We start from the raw sequence: 23,592 nt of genomic DNA on the forward strand, positions 1-23,592 counted from the left end.
TGCTGTGCATCTGGTTTAATTCTCCTGCCTCTTTGACTGGAGCTTGTTGTTGTTCATTAAATTTTTGTCTGCTCTTGTTAGGCATGTGTGTGCTACGGTTGTCATCCTTCTTTGTCTTGTTCCTGTTTGTTTGGTCTAGGGTCTACTCTGGCTGTCTTCATTCATATATTTATTTCTGAAGAACAAAGATATTGCGAAAGACTGCTCGGTAAGAGGCGAACCCATGAGCTTGTACGCCTTTGCTATGTTCGTTTGCTTTTTCATGTGCTGCAGGTCTTCCTTTGCGATGTCTGGCTGCCTGATCGGCTAATTTTGTCACTCCCAGTTCACCAAGTTTCTGCTGTGGTTCAGTTCACGTGACGCCTTGCACCCTGTCTTTCTTCTTGCCAAGGTTCCACCTCCTTCCCTGCCTTTTCCTTTGCTGCACAACTTTAAAATTTAGTCTTTATGTTGGTTCTAACCATGTGTGTTACGTGTGTTGTGTCGTCTCGTGTTTTTGTTTACTATTATTTGTTGTTGATTGTTCCTTATGGCTGCCTTTGCTGTTTACTCTCGGGTGTTCTTTTCTGTTCATAATTCTGCCATTACTTTGCATGTCCAGGATGCCTGCTGTAGTGACTTTTACTATATTAAGACACATGCTTCACTGTTAAACATCCCAACTGAAAACACAGCCAGATAAACCAGCTTAATTATTCTACTACTTCTTTCCAGATGACAGCAGTTAAACAAGAAGCAGACACAACCAGTGATATCAGCGGTGGCCAAATTACCCATGGTAATGCTCAAAAACATACTTATGATTGTTTCTACATTGGAAAGAATGTTTCTTCTTCTTCACTAATGCATGCTATTTGATTGGTCCTTTTTTATCACTTATGCATGCAAGTTGATCAACTATCTAATAAAGCAAACTTCTTTCGGGGTCCAGTAGGTGTTCTGTTTGCTATTCATTAATGCTTTGATTTACACGATAAATAGCATTTTCTGTTTTCACTAATACACACAAGCTAAATAGCCATCCAATTAAATGAGCTGTGTTTTCAAATTCAATAGGTCTTTTGTTTGTTTATATTGTCCTCTATTTGCTATCACAGCCGAACCACTGTGTCGCAAGCACAATAAGCCATTCGAGTATATTCATCGCCCACGCAAAGCAGGTTCAATCCAAAAGTTCAAAGGCAAGAAAATCCAACTAAAGCCTGGAAAGTACATTCTCCGTGGTAAGAGCTACATTACTCTTCTCATTGCAACAACTCTGGGAACAACTACTAAATGATATAACTTTATACAATTTAACATGGTGAGCCTTTGCATCCACTACTTACATGAGTTTAGTCGCCACATTGTGGGGGCAACATAGTTAAGCTCTACAACCATAATGTTTGTAGACTGCGAAAGATCATCCGCAGCACCACCAGAGATATTTGCAACAAACAACAAAAGAATGGTAATCCTTTGCAATTGCTCTGTCCTATTTCATACAATAGCATGGTATAAAATGATATACTCCCTCTGTAAACTAATATAAGAGCGTTTAGATCACTACTTTAGTATTCTAAACGCTCTTATATTAGTTTATGGAGGGAGTAGTAACTAATCTTTATTGTTATTTTTAGTACTTTAGCATTACCTTTTCTACGGGTTCCCTTTTCCCACACATGGATGCTGACCACGGTGAACTGTCAATCACAACTGTAGACGGGACTACCGCTGTCACAACCGCTTTATCAAGGGTGTTGACAAAAGAGCCACCATTGGCTGGAGCAACTTCTTCCCTCAGGCACACATGAGCAAAGGGCAAGCATATGCTTTCGCCTTCAAATGCACTTCCAAGGGACTGCGCCTGATCGTCTCAATATAAGCAAGTTGCAAGAGCCCCTTGTTATATAACTTAATGTTAGTATAAATGCCTACCAAGACTTTGTGTTTATCATCCTTTTAGATCTTATGTAATCCCTTAAGACCATCCTGCGTGTTTAACTATCGGCTATTTCTTGCTTAGACTGTTGTGTTGTATGCTTTTAAAACAGCAATGATAAAAGAAATATATGCTCACTCTTCCAATACTTGGCTTACACTCGGCCTTTGCGTCATTAGCGCAACGGGTCATCTAGTGTCAAGAGAAGATAAGTGTACAACTTAATAAATGAAGTGATGTGTGACACAACACATATGTTACTATTCACTGTGGAGTTAGTAACATAGACTAGTAACATATGCATGTTACTACTATAAGTTACTCCCCACTGTGACTAGTCTTAAAGGTTTACAACCCGCCTAGTCATCCTTATTATACTTGCTCTTACCAAGCCATTGGTAGGCAACCAAGTGATTAATTGCTGCACACCAACAGAGAAGTGAGCAGCCTCATATGCTTATGGGATGAGCCAAAATTTGCAAAAAACAACGGCACCCAATCAGCCCAGAAATCAGCTGCAGGTGCTGTCGCTTGCTAAACTTCTCAAGGACGCATCGCCACAAGATGATTGCCTACTTATTTCTGCAGGGGTAAAAGCAAGAGAGGCAGATGATGTTGCAATATAAAAACTATACTACCCGTTCGACACATGTTGTCTTCTCCGCGGACGTGCGTCAGCCCAGGCGGCAAAATTACTGCTTCAGTAGTAGCAAGAACTGAACGCTGAAGGGACATATGGCTTGGTTGGACGCTGAAGAACTGAACGCTGATTTCTCAAACGACTGGTTGTTCGGCTGCTTGAATAAATGAATGCTGATGTTGCATGCATATGACGTGGACACTCTGCATGTAGAGAGAATTGGTACCCCGCGTGTTGCTGCGGGAAAAATTAGCACATAAAGTTGAAGTAAAGTTGATAAATAAATCTATGAAGTGTAAAAGCGAATAGAAATGCACCAAATGAGTCAAATGACTATGTAACAGTACTGGCAAAAAGAAATTCAAACATGTGCTGGTTGCAGGAGTGAGGGACTTTACATGCCGCAAAAATGTTTGACAAATTACTAACTTATCATCATACCAAACAAATGTCTTTTGGGATTTTCTACAAAAGCATATGTCCAGATAGTAACACATATAAATAAGCTAAGTGATACTCCCTCCGTTGGGTACAAGTAATTAGAACTAAAACCACGTCACTTATTTCTGAATGATGGTAATATTAAACAGATCAGATTTTTGATGACGTCCAAGTGTACCACCAGAAGATATTAAGGAAATGACACAGCGGAAAATGTTCCAAAGTAATTTGTGATTAAATAGCTTACGCCATGGCATTTTTAGACTGCGATTAGTCATAAGAGATAACAATGGCCAACACTTCAATATAATTACTATGGAATCAACATCCAGCAAACATCTGCGTACACTGCAGACAAGACAGCATATTTTTAGGCCTCTAGAAGGTGGAGCCTACAAAGAAGACAATGGTTTATGACTTTATTTATCGATTCCGAGATCAAGTTAACCTGAGCCGAATATGTGTCCTTGTATATTCCGGTCCCTGCTTGAACATAAAATAGAAGATGTTGAGTAACGTGCTTGCCGAGAACAAATTTAAGGTTTGTCTATGAAAAAACAGAAGTTGGCATCTTGATGAAATTGCTCAATCAGACTTGCATGCTGTATAAATTTAAATGATTGCAAGTTTTCTAAAAAAACAATGGTAGATGACAAACGCAATAAACATAATAGATATCTTCTATATGTTTTGTTGAAGTAGCAGGCTCAGAATTAAATATTAGTTCTTATGTAGCACTGAGATATCTAATGGCCCTAGTTATGCTCACACTAATTGCTCCTTTTACAGTTTGCAGAATCGCTTGGTCAGAGCTCGTGGAAGCATTGATGTTGAATAGTTAAAGTGAAATCCCACCTGACTTGGTAAAGCAAGATACTCAGTATCTCTCTTCAGCTTCTGCTGGTAACATTTTCTAGCGCTTGGTTCAAGAACAGGTGTATCATACTTGAACTTCAAAATTGATGATTAACTCAAACCAGAAAGACAAGCGGAAAAAAAAAACTCAAACCAGAAAGAAGTTCGAGGTGTAAATATTTCTTTAAGCCGAATGTTGCCTTTCTTTTCATAATTTTCTGCAAATTGCAACTTGAAAATTTTTAATGGAACTATTCCTAATCCAAAAACACCAAAACACATAAATGAGCCCCACAAAAGAAACACAGAAATGAGCAACTGTAGGGTAGAATTATTTACCTGTTTAATCCTTGAGTAAATATATCATCTTTAAATCCACTGGACTGTAATATGAAGTGTCAGATCAGGATGCCAGATAGGTGGCAACAGATTAGATTAATATAATCTTGAAAGGTTTATGTTAATTAGTACTGGGATATAGATTGTAAATAGCTAGAGACAAAAGGGATACTTATCGTGCAACAAAACCGAGCAATGCCTATCTGATTGGATATATGCGTATCAAGGGCGCCACAACTGGTATAACCCGGTAAATCAAAATGTTCATGAATAACTTAACCTGAATCATGGGTTGCTTGCCATAACTTGAGCGATAGCAGTACCATACCTGTGCTGGATATATGCATATGTGCATTTTATATCAACAGAAAAAATCAGCAATTCCAATAAGGTACTAATCTACCCACTGGTTCTTATCTAGGTGTTTCCCCTAAAACCTCTCAGCGGCTTGTCATCAGCAGTCTCCTGTGCTGCAAAATCCACAAAAATAAAATACAAACAAAATTGGTTTGGTTCTATCTGAATAAATTGATGCTCTCACGTGGAAGAGAGCCCTAGGAATCAACGCTGGAATACAAAGATGGGTACCTTGCAATCGGCAGGGAAACCATAATGGACAACATCCATAGATAGAGGGGTGTATTCCCACAAAAATGTTACAGAGTTGGTAGTGCTTGCAGTCGGACAGCAAGATGCAACCCTAGCAGAGAGCGCATCGTGAGAGCCGAACTATGAACGCCATCTTGGAGGTGGAGGACGCTAGGGACGACCAGGTATGGAGTGCAGGTAAGGGCGGAGGGCCGGTGCGCCCCGAGGTAGCCGCCGGCGCTAGTAGAGGACATAGGAGATCAAGATGGAGGGATCGATGGAGATTCAGCAGAGACGGGATAAGGAAGCGGCGACGGTGATGGAACTTTATTATTTGGGAGTAAGGGCATGTACAATGGTTCTATCTTAAGAGTGCCACGTAGGATAAATGATGAGGTGGAGGAGAGAGAAATCGTAAGATAAGGCTTGTCTTCTCTTATTTAAGAGAAGACAAAAGATGATCTCTTAGCACAATTTGTTTCACCATGTTTTTAGGAACAACTAATTATTTAAGATAAGACTAAGAAATGACCCATTGTAGACATGCTTTTTTGTCATCTCTAATTTACATGCAAGACTTAAGATAAGACTATCTTATCAACCATTGTACATGCCCTAACAATATGGAAGAGGAGATCGCTTAAAATTAGCCGTCAGTTATGGGAGACGGAAGAGATAACGCGACCACTATTAAATTCCGTGACCAAGGGACATGAAAAAATGCTGAGATGGCAAATTTGTTGAGGTGGCATGTGGGGATATGTGATGAGGTGGATAGGTTGTATGTTAAGATAAATATGGTAGTGGGGGTGAGTCTCTTAGGCTGGTCGTAATGGTAGTATCATAACTAGTATCATGCATGCCAACTAGACAATTTTGATGATGTGTCATAGCATTAAATGAAGAAGGAAAGGGTGGAGTATCATACCATGATACCGTATCATAATAAATTCAATGCTACTTTGTGTCATGCATGGCAATAAATAGAATACTACATGATACCAAAACATGATATTATGCATTAGGGAAGTAGTATCATACACTAGTATCATATGCATGATACTAGTATATGATACTCCCCATTACAACCAGCCTTAGGCCCCTCCAATGCTCCACCTTGTACAGGTGTTAAGGATGCCATGTAGGCAAAAAGTCTGATGTGACAAGGTAATTAAGAGGAGAGATGAGTGTGTGACCTCAGGAAGAAACAATGCCAAACGCAAGAACCTAGGAAAAACACTTAATTTGGAAGGATCCCACCAATGCATAAAGAACTTTAGTTGTAAAATCATTAAATGAAGGATGCTTAGCATCAATAAGTTAAGCACCTATGCATTGGGGGCTTTAGTTGTTAAAGGTTTTAATGTGCTTAGCACCTCATGTAAGCACCAATGCATTGGAACTAGCCTTAGGTATATAGGATTAGATTAAGTAGGATGGATGCCTAAGGCTAGTTCCAATGCATATCCATTAAAGCCACCAATGAAGTCATTCTTTTCCTTGACTCGATGGAAGAGTTCAGAACCCTCACTTTGCCAGAATGGAATGGAAGAGAGATTCTCAAGAAGCACCTGCTTAAACTTCTGGAGCTGCAAAAGATCTATTGGCAACAAAGAGCTACAATCAGGTGGGTTAAATTTGGAGAAGCCAACTCCAAGTATTTTCAGGACAAAGCTACCATCAAATACAGGGTTAATCATATTGCAAGCTTACATGATGATTTGGGCAACATAGATAGAGAGCATAATGCCAAAGCCAATATTCTTCTAAAAGCTTTCAAACAAAGGCCGGATACTTCTGTGCCCACATTCAACCCTCTCAATTTGGGAAACCTTCTTAGCAGAGATGTGGATCTCTCTGTGTTTGAAATACCCTTTTCCAAAGATGAAATAGATGTAGTTGTCAAAAATCTGCCTAATGACAAGGCACTAGGGCTAGATGGTTTCAATACAAACTTCATCAAACATTGCTGGGATATTTTAGCACCTGATTTCTACACTTTGATTGATGATTTCTACCATGGAAGAATCAGCCTGTAGAGCATCAACTCTTCTTTCATTACTCTCATTCCCAAGAAACATGCTCCAACTACACCCAATGACTTCAGACCAATCTCACTACTAAATTGCTCAATTAAGATCATCACAACACTTTTGGCAAATAGACTCCAAGATGTCATTCTGAAGCTCGTTCACACCAACCAGTATGGTTTCTTAAAAGCAAGGTCTATTTAGGACTGTCTTGCTTGGTCATATGAATTCATTCATTAGTGTAAAATGTTTGGCAAGGAGATTATTGTCTTAAATTTGGATTTTGAGAAGGCTTTTGATCTCATTGAGCATCAATAAATCAAAGAAATACTCATTGCAAGAGGCTTTGGAACCAGGTGGCTGATGTGGATGGACATGCTTTTCTCCTCTGGGTATTCTGCTGTGTTACTTAATGGTGTTCCTGGGAAGCAGTTCCTGTGCAAGAGAGGAGTAAGGCAGGGAGATCCTCTTTCTCCATGTAAGTGCATCTAGTGCCCCTTAGTAATTTTGGTGTATTGAAGACTTATAGGTTAAGGGACCGATGCATTTGTGAGTGTACATAGGTCTATAAGTCTATGAAGAGTTTGATATTTACAGAGAAAGTCGACCCCTAAAAATGAAGTTCTTCGACTGAAGACTTTGGATTTCTGAAGACTTTGAAAGTGAAGAAATTGGTGCGACCTTGAAGACTTGGAATTCATTTAAGAAACATGAAGTGTGAAGACTTTTGTTTTTCTAGTTTCATTTTCTCTTTCTTGAGTCATAGGAAACACCGTACTGTTAAAGGGGGTCGAGGAAATACTAAGGAAAAATTTCCATGTGATGCTCAACTCAAAATCCTACACCTACCAATCCCTTCGAGTGAAGCCATTGGAAATCTCATACAGTTCAGTCGATTTCTTCAGTGACAGAGACGAAGTTCTTCTGGTCTCTGAGGAATATGTTCTGACTGAGGAGTTAGGAATTCGCCAGTGTGAATTGCCTACACAGTGAGGAACATGATAGCCCTGAGGAATTTGAGAGTCAAACTTCCGACCGTTGCTATGCTATGCGCCAGCTGTCCCAGAATATCTACCCATCTCACGGTCCTATCATTGAAGGGCATTTATATCTTATCATGTCGGTCTGCTCCCTAGGCAATAAATAGCCGCCCCCTACAACCACTAGCTGGTTGGCTGCTCCGAGAGAAACTGACACTTGTCATTTGAGAGCATCCCATCCTCCGAGGACTTTGAGCGAAAATCATCAAGTGAGGAAAACCCAAACCCAACACACCTACAAACCCAAATCGATTGAGCATCACTGAAGAGATTGATCCAGCGTGGATCCAACGCTTATTACCTTTGAAGACTGTCCTTCTTCCAGACGGTTAGGTGTCATGGTCTAGAGTATCCAAGAGGAATTGTGGATCGCCGAGTGACCGAGTCTGTGAAGGTTTGGAAGTCACCTGAAGACTTACCACGAGTGATTGGGTGAGGTCTGTGTGACCTTAGCTCAAGGATAATACGGTGAGGACTGTGTGTCCTCAGGTTTAAATACCTAGCTGCTCCAACTAGACGTACAACTGAGACAGCAGTTGGAACTGGTCTACCAAATCATTGTCTTTCATTTCCTCATTTCAGTTGTTGTGTGCTGATACGTCTCCAATGTATCTATAATTTTTGATTGTTTCATGCTATTATATTACCCCTTTTGGATGTTTATGGGCTTTATTTTACACATTTATATCATTTTTGGGCCTAACCTACTAACCGGAGGCCCAGCCCGTATTGCTTTTTTTTGCCTATTTCAGTATTTCGAAGAAAAGGAATATCAAACGGAGTCCAAACGGAATGAAACCTTCGGGAGCGTGATTTTTGGAACGAACGTGATCCAGTGGACTTGGAGTGCAAGCCAAGAAGCAGCCAAGGCGGCCACAAGGGTGGGGGGCGCCCACGCCTACAGGACGCGCCCCCCTGTCTCGTGAGCCCCTCGGGCGGCCACCGCCCTACTTCTTCATCCCATATATACCCACGTACCCCGAAAACATCCAGGGAGCCAACAAAAAAACAATTTCCACCACCGTAACCTTCTGTATCCGCGAGATCCCATCTTGAAGCCTTCGTCGGTGCTCTGCCGGACGGGGAATCGACCATGGAGGGCTTCTACATCAACACCATAGCCCTTTCGATGAGTTGTGAGTAGTTTACCATAGACCTTCGGGTCCATAGTTATTAGCTAGATGGCTTCTTCTCTCTTTTTGGATCTCAATACCATGTTCTCCCCCTCTCTTGTGGAGATATATTTGATGCAACTCTTTTTGCGGTGTGTTTGTCGAGATCCGATGAATTGTGGGTTTGTGATCAAGTTTATCTATGATAAATATTTGAAGCTCCTCTTAATTCTTTTATGTATGATTGAGTTATCTTTGCAAGTCTCTTCGAATTATCATTTTGGTTTGGCCTACTAGATTGATCTTTCTTGCCATAGGAGAAGTGCTTAGCTTTGGGTTCAATCTTGCGGTGTCCTTACCCAGTGACAGTAGGGGTTGCAAGGCACGTATTGTATTGTTGCCATCGAGGATAAAAAGGTGGGGTTTATATCATATTGCATGAGTTTATCCCTCTACATCATGTCATCTTTCTTAATGTGTTACTCTGTTCTTATGAACTTAATACTCTAGATGCATGCTGGATAGCGGGTCGATGTGTGGAGTAATAGTAGTAGATGCAGGCAGGAGTCGGTCTACTTGTCGCGGACATGATGCCTATATACATGATCATGCCTAGATAATCTCATAATTATTCGCTTTTCTATGAATTGCTCGATAGTAATTTGTTCACCCACCGTAATACTTATGCTATCTTGAGAGAAGCCACTAGTGAAACCTATGCCCCCGGGTCTATCTTTTATCATATGAGCTTTCAATCTACTTTTATTTGCATCTTTACTTTTCGCATCTATATTATAAAATATCAAAAATATATTTATCTTATCATACTATCTCTATCAGATCTCACTTTTGCAAGTGGCCATGAAGGGATTGACAACCCCTTTATTGCGTTGGTTGCGAGTTCTTTATTTGTTTGTGTAGGTGTGTGGGACTTCTGAGGAGCCTCCTACTGGATTGATACCTTGGTTCTCAAAAACTGAAGGAAATACTTACGCTACTATTGCTGCATCGCCCTTTCCTCTCCAAGGAAAACCAATGCAAGCTCAAGATGTAGCAAGAAGGATTTCTAACGCCGTTGCCGGGGAGGTCTTCGCTCAATTCAAGACATACCAAGTACCCATCACAAACTCATCTCCCTCGCATTTACATTACTTGCCATTTGCCTCTCGTTTTCCTTTCCCCCACTTCACCCTTGGCGTTTTATTCACCCTCTCTTTCCCAATCTCATCCTCTCTTTTTCGCTTGTCTTTTTCTGTTTGCTCGTATGTTAGATCGTTTACCTCGTCATAATGGCTAGTTCCTTATCCACTCCTATGTCTCCCGAGTTTGAAGTTCTTCACTTCTAGCAAAGGCAAGGAGAAAACTTAAAAGATGCTTGGTATAGGATGATGGAATCTTATCGCAATTGCACCCTAGAGGTGAATTTTAGAATTCCTCTTCGCAATTTTTATGTTGGGCTAAACATGACGCATAGACAACTCTTGGACTGCATTGCCAAGGGAAATTATATTGAAATTGATCCTAGTATTGCGCATGAAATTATAGAGGGAATAGTGGGAACACTACCTCAAAAGGGAGGACCACATCCTACCCAAGAAGAAACACAAGTGTTTGGAAAGATTTGCGAAGTAACAAAAATATTACAAAAGTCTCTTGAGCCTCTTAAAAGTGTTAGCGGAAATCTTCACCGCATGAATATGTTGATTACTCTTTGCAATAAGCGGTTGGATTCGTTAGATCTAGAAATTTCCGAGTATGAAAGGGAAACGAAAAGAACCTCCCGGATTCGAGCATGACTCTGCTAAAAAACTGAAAATCAAAGATGGCACTACTTAGATCTATCTTCGATTTTATGCCTAGCTAGGGGCGTTAAACGATAGCGCTAGTTGGTAGGCAACCCAATTTTATTTGTGTTTTTTGTTTTTGTTTCTGTTTAGTAATAAATTTTGCATCTACCTTCTGTTTAGATGTGTTTTTATGTTTTAATTAGTGTTTGTGCCAAGTAGAACCTATAGGATAACCTATGGTGATAGTTAATTTGATTCTGCTGAAAAACAGAAACTTTGCGCGCACGAAATTAGTTTTGTTAAATCACAGAAACGTGCTTTTGGGTTGATTCGTTTTGATGCTGATCAATAGACAAATTTTCCAGGACTTCCTATTTTGGTAGGATTTTTAGAGTTCCATAAGTTTGAATTAGTTACAGATTGCTACAGACTATTCTTTTTTTGACAGATTCTGTTTTTCGTGTGTTGTTTGCTTATTTTGATGCATCTATAGCTAGTATTAAGTGGTATGAACCATAGAGAACTTGAAATACAGCAGGTTTAACACCAATATAAATAAATAATGAGTTCATTACAGTACCTTATGTGGTGGTTTTGCTTTCTTTCACTAACGGAGCTTATGAGATTTCCTGTTGAGTTTTGTGTTGTGAAGTTTTCAAGTTTTGGGTAAAGATTTGATGGACTATGGAATAAGGAGTGGCAAAAGCCTAAGCTTGGGGATGCCCCGGAAGGCATCCCCTCTTTCTTCTTCATTCATTGATAACTTTACTTGGAGCTATGTTTTTATTCGCCACATGATATGTGTTTTGCTTGGAGCGTCATGTATGATATTAGTATTTGCTTTTTAATTTACCACAGTCATCCTTGCTGTACACACCTTTTGGGAGAAGCCTACTTGATTGAAATTTATTAGAATACTATATGTGCTTCACTTATATCTTTTGAGCTAGATAGTTTTTGCTCTAGTGCTTCACTTATATCTTTTAGAGCACGGCAGTAGCTTAATTTTGTAGAAATTGCTAGTCTCTCATGCTTCACTTATATTATTTTGAGAGTCTTTTAGAACAACATGGTATTTGCTATGGTTATAAAATTGGTCCTAGAATGGTAGGCATCCAAGTTGGGTATAATAAAAACTATCATAGGAAGTGAATTGGATGCTATGATCAATTTGATACTTGATAATTGTTTTGAGATATGGAGGTTGTAATATTAAAGTCATGCTAGTTGGGTGATTATGAATTTAAAGAACGCTTGTGTTAAAGTTAGTAAGTCCCGTAGCATGCATGTATGGTTAAAGTAGTGTAACAAATTTGAAACATGAAGTGTACTTGGATTGTGCATCCTTATGAGTGGCGGTCGGGGACGAGCGATGGTCTTTTCCTACCAATCTATCCCTCTAGGAGCATGCGCGTAGTGCTTGGTTTTTGAAGACTTCTAATTTTTGCAATAAGTATATGAATTCTTTTGACTAATGTTGAGTCCATGGATTATACGCACTTTTACCTTTCCACCATTGCTAGCCTCTTCGGTACTGTGCATTGCCCTTTCTCACCTTGAGAGTTGGTGCAAACTTCGCCGGTGCATCCAAACCTCATGATATGATACGCTCTATCAGACATAAACATCCTTATATCTTCCTCCAAACAGCCACCATACCTACCTATTATGGCATTTCCATAGCCATGCCGAGATATATTGCCATGCAACTTTCCACCGTTCCGTTTATCATCATGACATACATTACTTTTGTCATATTGCCATTGCATGATCATGTAGTTGACATCGTATTTGTGGCAAAGCCACCATGCATAATTTTTCATACATGTCACTCTTGATTCATTGCATCATCCAGGTACACCGCCGGAGGCATTCATATAGAGTCATATCTTGTTGTAGTTTCGAGTTGTAATTCATGTGTTGTAATCAATAAAAGTGTGATGATCATCATTATTAGAGCATTGTCCCCAAAAACAAAAAAAGTAAAAAAAGGAAGGCCAAAAGAAAAAAAAAGAAAGGCCAAAGAAAAAAAGAAAAAAAAGAAAAAAAGAAGAAAAAAGAAAAAAAAAGAAAAAAGGAAATAATTAAAAAGGGGCAATGTTACTATATCTTTTTCCACACTTGTGCTTCAAAGTAGCACCATGTCCTTCATATAGCGAGTCTCATATATTGTGCTTCAAAGTAGCACCATGTTTTTATATAGCGAGTCTCATTTGTTGTCACTTTCATATACTAGTGGGAATTTTTATTATAGAACTTGGCTTGTATATTCTACGATGGGCTTCCTCAAATGTCCTAGGTCTTCGTGAGCAAGCGAGTTGGATGCACACCCACTAGTTTTCTTTTGTTGAGCTTTCATTTATTTATAGCTCTAGTGCATCTGTTGCATGGCAATCCCTACTCCTCATGTTGATATCAATTGATGGGCATCACCATAGCCCGTTGATTATCCTCGTCAATGTGAGACTTTCTCTTTTTTTGTCTTCTCCACACAATCCCCATCATCATATTTTATTCCACCCATAATGCTATATCCATGGCTCACGCTCATGTATTGCGTGAAACTTGAAAAAGTTTGAGATTATTTAAGTACGAAACAATTGCTTGATTTGTCATCGGGGGTGTAGAATTTGGGAACATTTTTGTGTGACAAAAATGAAGCATAGCCTAACTATATGATTTTGTAGGGATGTATCAAGACATGATTGCTTTGATTAGTATGCTTGAAGTATTACTATTTCTTTTGTCAATATGAACTTTTGTTTTGAATCATTTAGATGTGAACATTCATGCCATAATAAAAAAAATTACATTGAGAATTATGCTAGGTAGCATTCCACATCAAAAATTCTGTTTTTATCATTTACCTACTCGAGGACGAAGCTTGGGGATGCTTGATATGTCTCCAACGTATCTATAATTTTTTATTGTTCCATGCTATTATATTACCCCTTTTGGATGTTTATGGGCTTTTTTTACACATTTATATCATTTTTGGGACTAACCTACTAACCGGAGGCCCAACCCATATTGCTGTTTTTTTCCTATTTCAGTATTTCGAAGAAAAGGAATATCAAACGGAGTCCAAACGGAATGAAACCTTCGGGAGCGTGATTTTTGGAACGAACGTGATCCATAGGACTTGGAGTGCAAGCCAAGAAGCATACGAGACGGCCACGAGGGTGGGGGGCGCGCCCACCCCTACAGGGTGCGCCCCCTGTCTCATGGGCCCCTTGGGCGGTCACCGACCTACTTCTTCCTCCTATATATACCCACGTACCCCGAAAACATCCAGGGAGCCAACGAAAAACAATTTCCACCGCCGTAACCTTCTGTATCCATGAGATCCCATCTTGGAGCCTTCGCCGGTGCTCCCCCAGAGGGGGAATCGACCATGGAGGGCTTCTACATCAACACGATAGCCCCTCCGATGAGTTGTGAATAGTTTACCACACACCTTCGGGTCCATAGTTATTAGCTAGATGGCTTCTTCTCTCTTTTTGGATCTCAATACCATGTTCTCCCCCTCTCTTCTGGAGATCTATTTGATGTAACTCTTTTTGCGGTGTGTTTGTCGAGATCCGATGAATTGTGGGTTTATGATCAAGTTTATCTATGAGAAATATTTGAATCTCCTCTGAATTCTTTTATGTATGATTGAGTTATCTTTGCAAGTCTCTTCGAATTATCATTTTTGTTTGGCCTACTAGATTGAACTTTCTTGCCATAGGAGAAGTGCTTAGCGTTGGGTTCAATCTTGCGGTGTCCTTACCCAGTGACAGTAGGGGTTGCAAGGCACGTATTGTATTGTTGCCATCGAGGATAAAAAGGTGGGGTTTATATCATATTGCATGAGTTTATCCCTCTACATCATGTCATCTTTCTTAATGCATTACTCTATTCTTATGAACTTAATACTCTAGATGCATGCTGTATAGCGGTCGATGTGTGGAGTAATAGTAGTAGATGCAGGCAGGAGTCGGTCTACTTGTCGCGGACGTGATGCCTATATACATGATCATGCCTATATAATCTCATAATTATTCGCCTTTCTATCAATTGCTTGACAGTAATTTGTTCACCCACCGTAATACTTATGCTATCTTGAGAGAAGCCACTAGTGAAACATATGGCCCCCGGGTCTATCTTTTATCATATAAGCTTTCAATCTACTTTTATTTGCATCTTTACTTTTTGCATCTATATTATAAAATACCAAAAATATATTTATCTTATCATACTATCTCTATCAAATCTCACTTTCGCAAGTGGCCGTGAAGGGATTGACAACCCCTTTATTGCGTTGGTTGCGAGTTCTTTGTTTGTTTGTGTAGGTGCGTGGGACTTCTGAGGAGCCTCCTACTGGATTGATACCTTGGTTCTCAAAAACTGAGGGAAATACTTACGCTACTATTGCTGCATCACCCTTTCCTCTTCAAGGAAAACCAACGCAAGCTCAAGACGTAGCATGTGCCTGTTCATAACTGTTTGAAGGCTTTGACTAAAGACTTTCTCAATTTCCTCAGTTCAATTTCTTCAGTCTGTTTGTCTTCATCCTGTGCAATCCTGTGTTTACGCTTTCTGTACTCTGTTCTTGTCTTCATTTCATCATGATGACTATGCTTGTGTTATGTTATGTTTACTTTTGGGTACTTATTCCGCTGCAAGTAGTTCTTCGCTAAGGAATTTCCTCACTAGCAAATTCCTCAGCGAAGAATTCATAAAAATCGCCTATTCACCCCCCTCTAGTCGATATAACGCACTTTCAATTGGTATCAGAGCAAGGTACTCCCTTGTTCTGTGTGACTTTGGTTTAACCGCCTGGAGTTTTAGTTATGTCGACCACAGGTATGATCAAGGTCTATGTTGGGTGTCCTACCTTTGATGGGACGTACTACCCCTACTGGAAGAATAAGATGCGAATGCATCTTGAGGCAATTGATAACGATCTCTGGTATGTTGTGGAAAATGGTGTTCCATCAGTCACACCTTCTCTGAATGCTGCTGATGTGAAGAGATTCAAGCAACTCGATTCTCAAGCGAAGAACATCATATGTGGCCATCTGAGCAAAGGGCGGTATGGAAGAGTGAGTGCTTTGGAAACTGCTAAGCTTATCTGGGATAGGCTATCCAAAGTGAATTAAGGAGTCTCAACTCAATGTGACTCTCGTGTTAATGTTCTTCGCAATCTCTTCAACCGCTTAAAAAGACTCGACAATGAAAATGTTCAGCAAACTTTCGATCGCCTCACTGATATCTCAAATGAGCTTCAAGCACTTGGTGCCACTAACATCACCGACCATGAGGTGGTGAAGAAATTGCTGAGGTCGCTTGATTCTTCATTTGATACTTTGACACTAATGATACAAGAACGTGTTGATTACAAGTCACTTGATCCCGCTGATATCCTCGAGAGGCTAAACACTCAGGAGTTCCAGCTTGCTGAGAAGAGAGATCTCTATGGTTCGAGCTATGGAAGATCACGTGCTCTGAAGGCCAAGGTAGTATCTGAGTCTGAAGATGAAGACTCTGGTAGCAGCCTTGGTGATCCTGATGAACTGAGTCAGGAACTAGCACTGCTTGTGAAGAAATTTCCGAAGTTCTCAAGACGTGGTCTCTTTGGAAAATCCTCAAGGAGTAATGGTTCCTCATCTAGTGACTACAAGAAGAGGCTATTCCACAAATGCAAGAAACCCGGTCACTACATCCAAGATTGTCCTCAGTGGGATAAGGAATCAAAGAAGAAGAAGTACAAGGATTATAGTTCTGATGATGCGAAGAAGAAGAAGAAATCCTCAAAGTCTTCATCATAAAAATCCCCAAAATCTTCATCTCACAAGAAGAGCAGCTCTGAATGAGGAACTCTACAGCATTCACTTATATATATGAGTTTATGTCCTCTACAGCATTCACTTATTGCTAATTCTTCAAGTTGATTTTTTCTGCGAAGTGAATGTGATCGGACCCTTCCCCCTCTATGATAAACTCAACCCAGTCTGTTCACAAATTCTTCATGTGCGTTCTATTTGAAACTCCTTGATCACATTGTGCACATTATGATGATGTCCTACCGAGTGGGCCCAGAGATACCTCTCCGTCACACGGAGTGACAAATCCTAGTCTCGATTCGTGTTAACCCAACAGACACTTCTGGAGATACCCGTAGTGCACCTTTATAGCCACCCAGTTACACTGTGATGTTTGATACACCCAAAGCATTCCTACGGTATCCGGGAGTTGCACAATCTCATGGTCTAAGGAAAAGATACTTGACATTTAGAAAAGCTTTAGCATACGAACTACACGATCTTGTGCTAGGCTTAGGATTGAGTCTTGTCCATCACATCATTCTCCTAATGATGTGATCCCGTTATCAATGACATCCAATGTCCATGGTCAGGAAACCATGACCATCTATTGATCAACGAGCTAGTCAACTAGAGGCTCACTAGGGACATGTTGTCGTCTATGTATTCACACATGTATTGCGGTTTCCGGTCAATACAATTATAGCATGAATAATAGACAATTATCATGAACAAGGAAATACAATAATAACCATTTTATTATTGCCTCTAGGGTATATTTCCAATATTAACATCATACATCATTATCAAGCGGCATCAACTTGCACAGGGCGAGGCCTCCGTCGTGACGGCGCTAGTCATCAGGGTCACGGCGAAGAAGATAGGGGAGATCAAAACGCTCCTTGACTCTTGGGTTCCTTGTAATGATGTTATTAGTTGAGTCAAGAATGGGCTTGAATGAACCTGCCATGCTAGCCGAGGTGATGATGTCGCATCGATCAATGAGTTCCTCCACCACGTTATCTTTAAGATCGGGGCAAGAATAACGGGGTCGTTTCCGTCCTGTTCCCTCCATGGAGAAGATGATCGAACAATGGCAGAAGAAAGGGTGAAGGGATGAAGGAAAATGGAGGAGGGAGAGGAAGAGCGTGCGACAGCAGTTCCAAATCGAGAGGGAAAGGCGAAGAGTCGGTGGACGGTTGCCAGTTTGCCACGGTTCATGAAGGGGCGCCGCGGCCTACACGTCGGTTCGGAAATACTCCTACTACTCGCCGTCATCTCACTGATATGTTGGAATGGGACCACATGTCAACGAAACATGGTGTGTAATTTCTCGTGCAAAATGCGATCTGGCCGCGTTGGCCCGAGGTGCCGCATTAGTTATCGACCTTTATTTTTTAATGGCGTGCCGTTCAGTTTTGAAGCACGACTAACTGGTACTGTACGCAGAGAAAATATAAACTACTCTACCACTACTCCACCTCCAGTACTAGTAGTATAAAAAAGATATATAGGCTGGAGCTTCAGTGCTTTCTTGCCAAGGGCTGCCCACTTGCTTCTCACACTACCACCCTCTCTCCAGATCTAAAAAAGACGGCCCCTCTCTCCCTCCTCGCCGGTGGTCACAGATCCGCAGGGGAAGAAAAGGACGTGCATCGTTGACGCACTCGTCGTCGGCGAGCGAGGTCACGCACTGATGACAAGGCCGTCCTCTCAGACCTAGCGCTCGCGCTGGATGGCCTCCGTCCCCAAGCTCGCTATCGTAGTGTGTGCGGAGGACGCCGACCACGAGCGAAGCCACTTCCCGCCGACCCTCAGGTATGCTACCTCTTTTCGAACCATATCCTTGTTCTATTGCCCCATCTGGCACGTCGTTGCATGTGGATCTTTTTCCACTCCACCATCTTCCCAATTTGCTATCCTCTGCTCTACTCGCCACGCAGACGAAAACCATAATTTGCACTATTAAAGGAAACCCTACTTCATGCAGACTAATCCATGTATGGGTTGAATAAGGAAAGGAAGGGAGACTGTACTTTCCAAGAGAGTAGGCATCGAACCCGCATCTATGTTGAAAAGGGGAAAATCAGTAGCTAAGGAACGAGTCTCGTGTCTCTTGGTTGAAGAAGGGTAGAAAGGCATGACAACGCAATAGAGAATGACCAGGTCGATCGGTTTGTTGTCCTCACATAGGAAAAAGGTGGCTAAAGAGAACAAAAATGGGACGTAATCCACATATGCTGCCTGGATATTTGTTGCTCTGGGCAACCATACCTCCCTCACCACTCTGCGTCCGTGGAGGTACATCATACTGGCGCGCCCACTGTCCGAATGGGCCTCCCATGCTCTTATTGCCACTTTTTTTGCTGTTAGTATAACGCCAGCAGTCAAGTCAAGCAATGCTACTCCTAAAGTGAAGCCACATTTAACTAATGCCGCTCTTAGTCTAATGCCACCGATAAATTTAAGCAATGCCATTTAATGTCACTGGATTATTTCAGGGTTAGCTGTTGACTGTGGATGTATTGTTACCTTTACATTTTGTCTAATGCCACTAGTATACCAATGCTGAAACTTGTTACCTTTACATTTTGTATTGTTAATTCTTATAGAAACCTTCCAGTGCTAGAGTTCATTGAAATCTGTTCAGTAAAACCATTGTACTGTACCCTGTAATAAACTAACTACTCTACTGTTGCACTAGCCACTAGATTGGTGTATATTTGTAGTATTCGAATGGTGTAGAGTTCACTCAAATTATCCCGGTAAAGCTAGTCACACCTTTGTTAAAATTAATGTTCATTATGTTATCGGAGGAGGTCTGTATGTTTGCCTCTAATGCCTGTCGACTACATACCTGACATCATGATGTAATGTCAAGTCATTTCCTTTTGTACAGTGTCACTAAATTGTCAAGGCGGTGATGGCATTTTATTTTAGTAGAACTGCACAAAATTTGCTTAAAAGAAGAGGAAAGGTCAGGAATGGCTCATTTTTTCAGAAAAAACTATGTATGCCTTCCTGACATCAGCCGCTGTTGCTTTATTTATTCCTTCAAACAGGTTGTTAGAAACAGTCTTGCTACCTTTTCCCATTAAGAAATTGGAATGCTTATATTTGTGAGTGTATGCTTCAACTAGTGCCACTTTTATAGTAATCACACTTTCAATATCTATGCAAACAGGGATGCTCGATTTTAGTGGAGCTACACAAAAAAGTCCAACTGGTTCAACATTAGGAGCATGTTTTTTTCCAAACCTTTATATCCAATTGGTGGCACTATGAGATGTTCATTACGAAGGTACATGGTTTGCTACTATCTTGCTACTCTTTTTGTACTGTCATTAGATAGTAATACTAGTGGTTTGCTAGCTGCTTGATATGTTTACTAGCTGCTTGATATTTGTGCAGACATAGATGTCTGCCCCTTGCTATTTGGAAAACAAACAAAGTGTCCGCAATTTTGGTTGAACTACACAAGAGAATGGTATAGTCACTGCATGCAGTGGGATTTGAAAATAGACACAAAGATTGGATATTCACTTTATGGACTGCAGAAAAGTAGTACTGTACTATTTATTGGCCAACAGTTGGTGCTTCATTGCTTTGGTATGATTATACAATGGGCATCATTTTGCCTAAATTAAAGTTTGTATTCCGAAAATAGTCTCGTGGTGTGGTCGAGAGAAGAAAAAATCATATTGCAGTGGATGTTCCTCCATCATGTGTGGTTCATTCTCATGGTTCCAGTTGTTGGTGAAACCACTTACGTTTGCAAGAGGAATTGTAGACTTCACAAACAATAGAAGCATCCATGTTAGTAGGAACAACAAGTGTTTTTTCTAGATCTTTGCTTTTGGAGCTACATATTTGTATATGATCTGTGAATCATTGAGATGCATTAACATGTTGATCTTATGTATGGGAATCATACTAGTTAGTTTTAGTTGCGACGCAAGATCCGAAGTGGCTGATCTTTGCTTTTGGAGCTACATATTTGTATATGATCTGTGAATCATTGAGATGCATTAATTTACTTATTTCTATTCGCTCACTGTTTACAAGTTACTGATCGATCACTAGCCTACAAATGCGCTCCTGGTAGTTTTATTTGCGACGCAAGATGCAAAGTGGCAGGTTTTTGAATAAAAATGCCTACCTCTGAAGAAACTGACAAGCTACACTATCGATCCTACACGGATAAAAATGCCTACCTCTGAAGAAACTGACAAGCTACACTATTGATCCTACACGGATAAATAGCGGATCACGCGCGTACTACCTCCTTTCCGGTTTGCAGGGCTCAATTCAAGAAACGACCTACTCGATCCTACACAAATAAATAGCGGATCACGCACGTACTAGTACCTCCTTTCCGGTTTACAGGGCTTAATTCAAACCTCTCACCAACCAAGGTACTCCCTCCATCCGGGTTTATTAGTCCCGTGAGCAAAGCAGCAAGACCAAGGCATGGCAATAATTAACAGCATGCAGAAGTTTAAGCCTAATTAATTCCAGCGATTTAAGTGGCTGCATGCGTGCCCTCGGCTGCGACTCGTTGCATGCTGCTTCGCGTACTGCCTGCGAGCGATTCTGAGTGCCTGCATGCAGCCAGCCATAATTAAAGCAGCTAACTAATACGAAAAAAGATATGCTTTAATTGTTGTGGGCTTTTTAAATCCGTGGAATCATTATTGACAAGGAGAGAGATGATTCGAGTGCACTTGTTTGACCGCCATGCCGGTGTGCGACCCAGACGGGACGGGACGGCACAGTCATAATTTCAGTTTCCCTAGTTTTCCACGGCAAGCTGGCGTGCTAAGCCATTATGCATTGAATTCCGATGACCGTCGCGCTACCTTCCCCCTATAAGTACTGTTTCCCGGCCTTCTCTGGTGCCACCATGACCCAACTCGCCATATCCTCATAAGCCCCCACCGGCCTGACGTCGCTCGCCACGTCCGCCATGCCCCCGCCCGTCTGCGGTAGGCGACGCCGGAGGCGGTCACCGCCGGAACTAGTGTTCGGTTTTTCACCGGAAGGAAGACGGAGGGAGGAGGCATTCTATCTGTCTTTAGATGGCAATGCGCAGATCGAGGAGTTGTTGGAGCGCGACCGCATGGCGGAGGAGCAGGAGTTGTTGGAGCGCGACCGCTTGGCGGAGGAGCAGCGTATCGCCGATTTGCACCGCCAGAGGGACATGAAGCAGCAGCGCACCTATGCTCTGAGTCGCGAGCAGAGCGCCCGCAACTGGGCCGACTACATGGAGGCCGGCGCCCGGCAAATAGCCCTAGAGGCTTTCAGGCACGCACGCGTTCACGACGCTGATTTTTACTACCAGCTCGTCAAGTGGGTTTCCCGCTTGGAAGCCGAAGCTTCGGTGGACCACGCCGGCATGGAAAGGGCCAACGCGCGCGAGCAACGCGCCCTATCGCACATCTGGCAAGTCCAAGGCGAGGCGTAGGACGCCGGTGCCGGCGTTTAGCGTGTACCACAGATGGCGGTCGGCATCATCTAGTTAGCTAAGAGTAAGTTAGTACTTGTCTAGTGGGAGTAGATAGTTAACTTGGCTATTATGGTTGTCGACATGGAAGTTCAGTACTCTATATGTGGATCAGACCTGTTACTTTGCTCTGAATGTTGAACTTTCCGTTTGAAAGTATGGAATGGGATGTTATTTTTTTAAATGGGTTGTATTTGTCCTCCACGGGTTTAGAGGCTGACTTGTGGGCCTAGCAAGTTGACGCGTACACAATCAGGAGATGATTGTATGTGGAGAGGATGACAGCAGGGACCCGCCAAGGTCATGGCAGTACGCAAGCAAGTGCCTCCTTATTTCAAGTCAATAAAAAAATGGCTCCTCCTAGTGGATTTCTGACATCTGGGTCCCATGCCATTGTCAACGTAGTCAATAAACGAGAGAATTGCACAACGAGCAACAGACACCAGGGACCCAGCAGCTCGCCCATTTATTTTTGTTTTGGGTTAATTTGATAAATGCCTCCGAGAAATGCCATTGCAATTTCCAAACTTTGAAAAATGCCATTTCATGCCATTTCTAGTGGCATTTTTCGAAGTCTGGAGTGGCGTTTTTCAAAGTTTGCAAACTGCAGTGGCGTTTTTCAAAGTTTGCAAAAATTGTAGTGGCATTTTTCAAAGTTTGGAAATTGCAGTGGCATTTTTATGAATCGCCATAATTGGAGTGGCATTTATCTAATTTGTTTTTGAGACGGAAGAAGGGTGTCAACTGGGCTGTGCGGGACACTCTGGCCTGTCTAGACAGCCTTTTCTTTTATGTTTACCACAGACCAGCCTGGTAGTTTTTTTTGTTTCTGAAAATGGCTAGCCCAGTTTTTTTGCGATTTGTCAAGTAAGTCGCTTTATCAGGCCTGTTGGGCTACAAATCTTTCAAGACAAGGAGAGCTTCATTCAGTTGGCCGAGAAAATGGCCTATCAGTAATGAGAAATGGGATGTACATTTTTAAAACACATCAAACCGGCAATTAGTTTCAAATATCTTTTTTTCATTTCGAGATTTTAAATTGCATTGATTTTTATGCGTGTACAATTTATTGGATTTTATATTGATATACATTTATTTTTAAAATCAGTCTGAATGTGACTTGAAATTTCGGGATTAAAAACAGTTCAGACCACACCGACATATGCAAAATTTTGTATAATTTTTTAACCGTGGCCACAATATGGGCTGTAATGCTAACAAAAAGAATATGGTCGCCAAAAAAACCCGTAAGAATTAACAAATGGGCTATAAACTATTTAAAATAATGGCAGATGGGTTGTATGCTATTTTCCACAGATTTGAGGCTTTCCACAGATGGCCTGTATACCGTTGGATGTCCAATCAACGGCCGTCGTGCTTCTTCAATCTCTGCTCTTCTTGCTGCAGCCGCTCAAACAAGCGCCGGCGGGACTGCTTGCTCCCTCCTCCACGTGGCCGGCTGTGCTGCCGCGCAAGCCTCACCGCCCCACCATACTTCCATCGCGGGCCTAGCCATCCCTCTACTCACC

At 41.4% G+C, this 23,592-nt stretch overlaps 1 long non-coding RNA gene across 1 annotated transcript; it reads left to right on the top strand.

The window, feature by feature from the left end:
* The first annotated feature begins 763 nt into the window (after window positions 1-763).
* On the top strand, window positions 764-1,423 carry LOC123162509 (uncharacterized). The gene is made up of 3 exons (XR_006481324.1): window positions 764-778; window positions 1,098-1,223; window positions 1,392-1,423. It is a non-coding gene; the product is annotated as an uncharacterized lncRNA (long non-coding RNA).
* Window positions 1,424-23,592: the final 22,169 nt, after the last annotated feature.

The sequence above is a fragment of the Triticum aestivum genome, chromosome 7B (genome assembly GCF_018294505.1).
Source record: "Triticum aestivum cultivar Chinese Spring chromosome 7B, IWGSC CS RefSeq v2.1, whole genome shotgun sequence".
Classification (NCBI taxonomy): Eukaryota; Viridiplantae; Streptophyta; class Magnoliopsida; order Poales; family Poaceae; genus Triticum; species Triticum aestivum.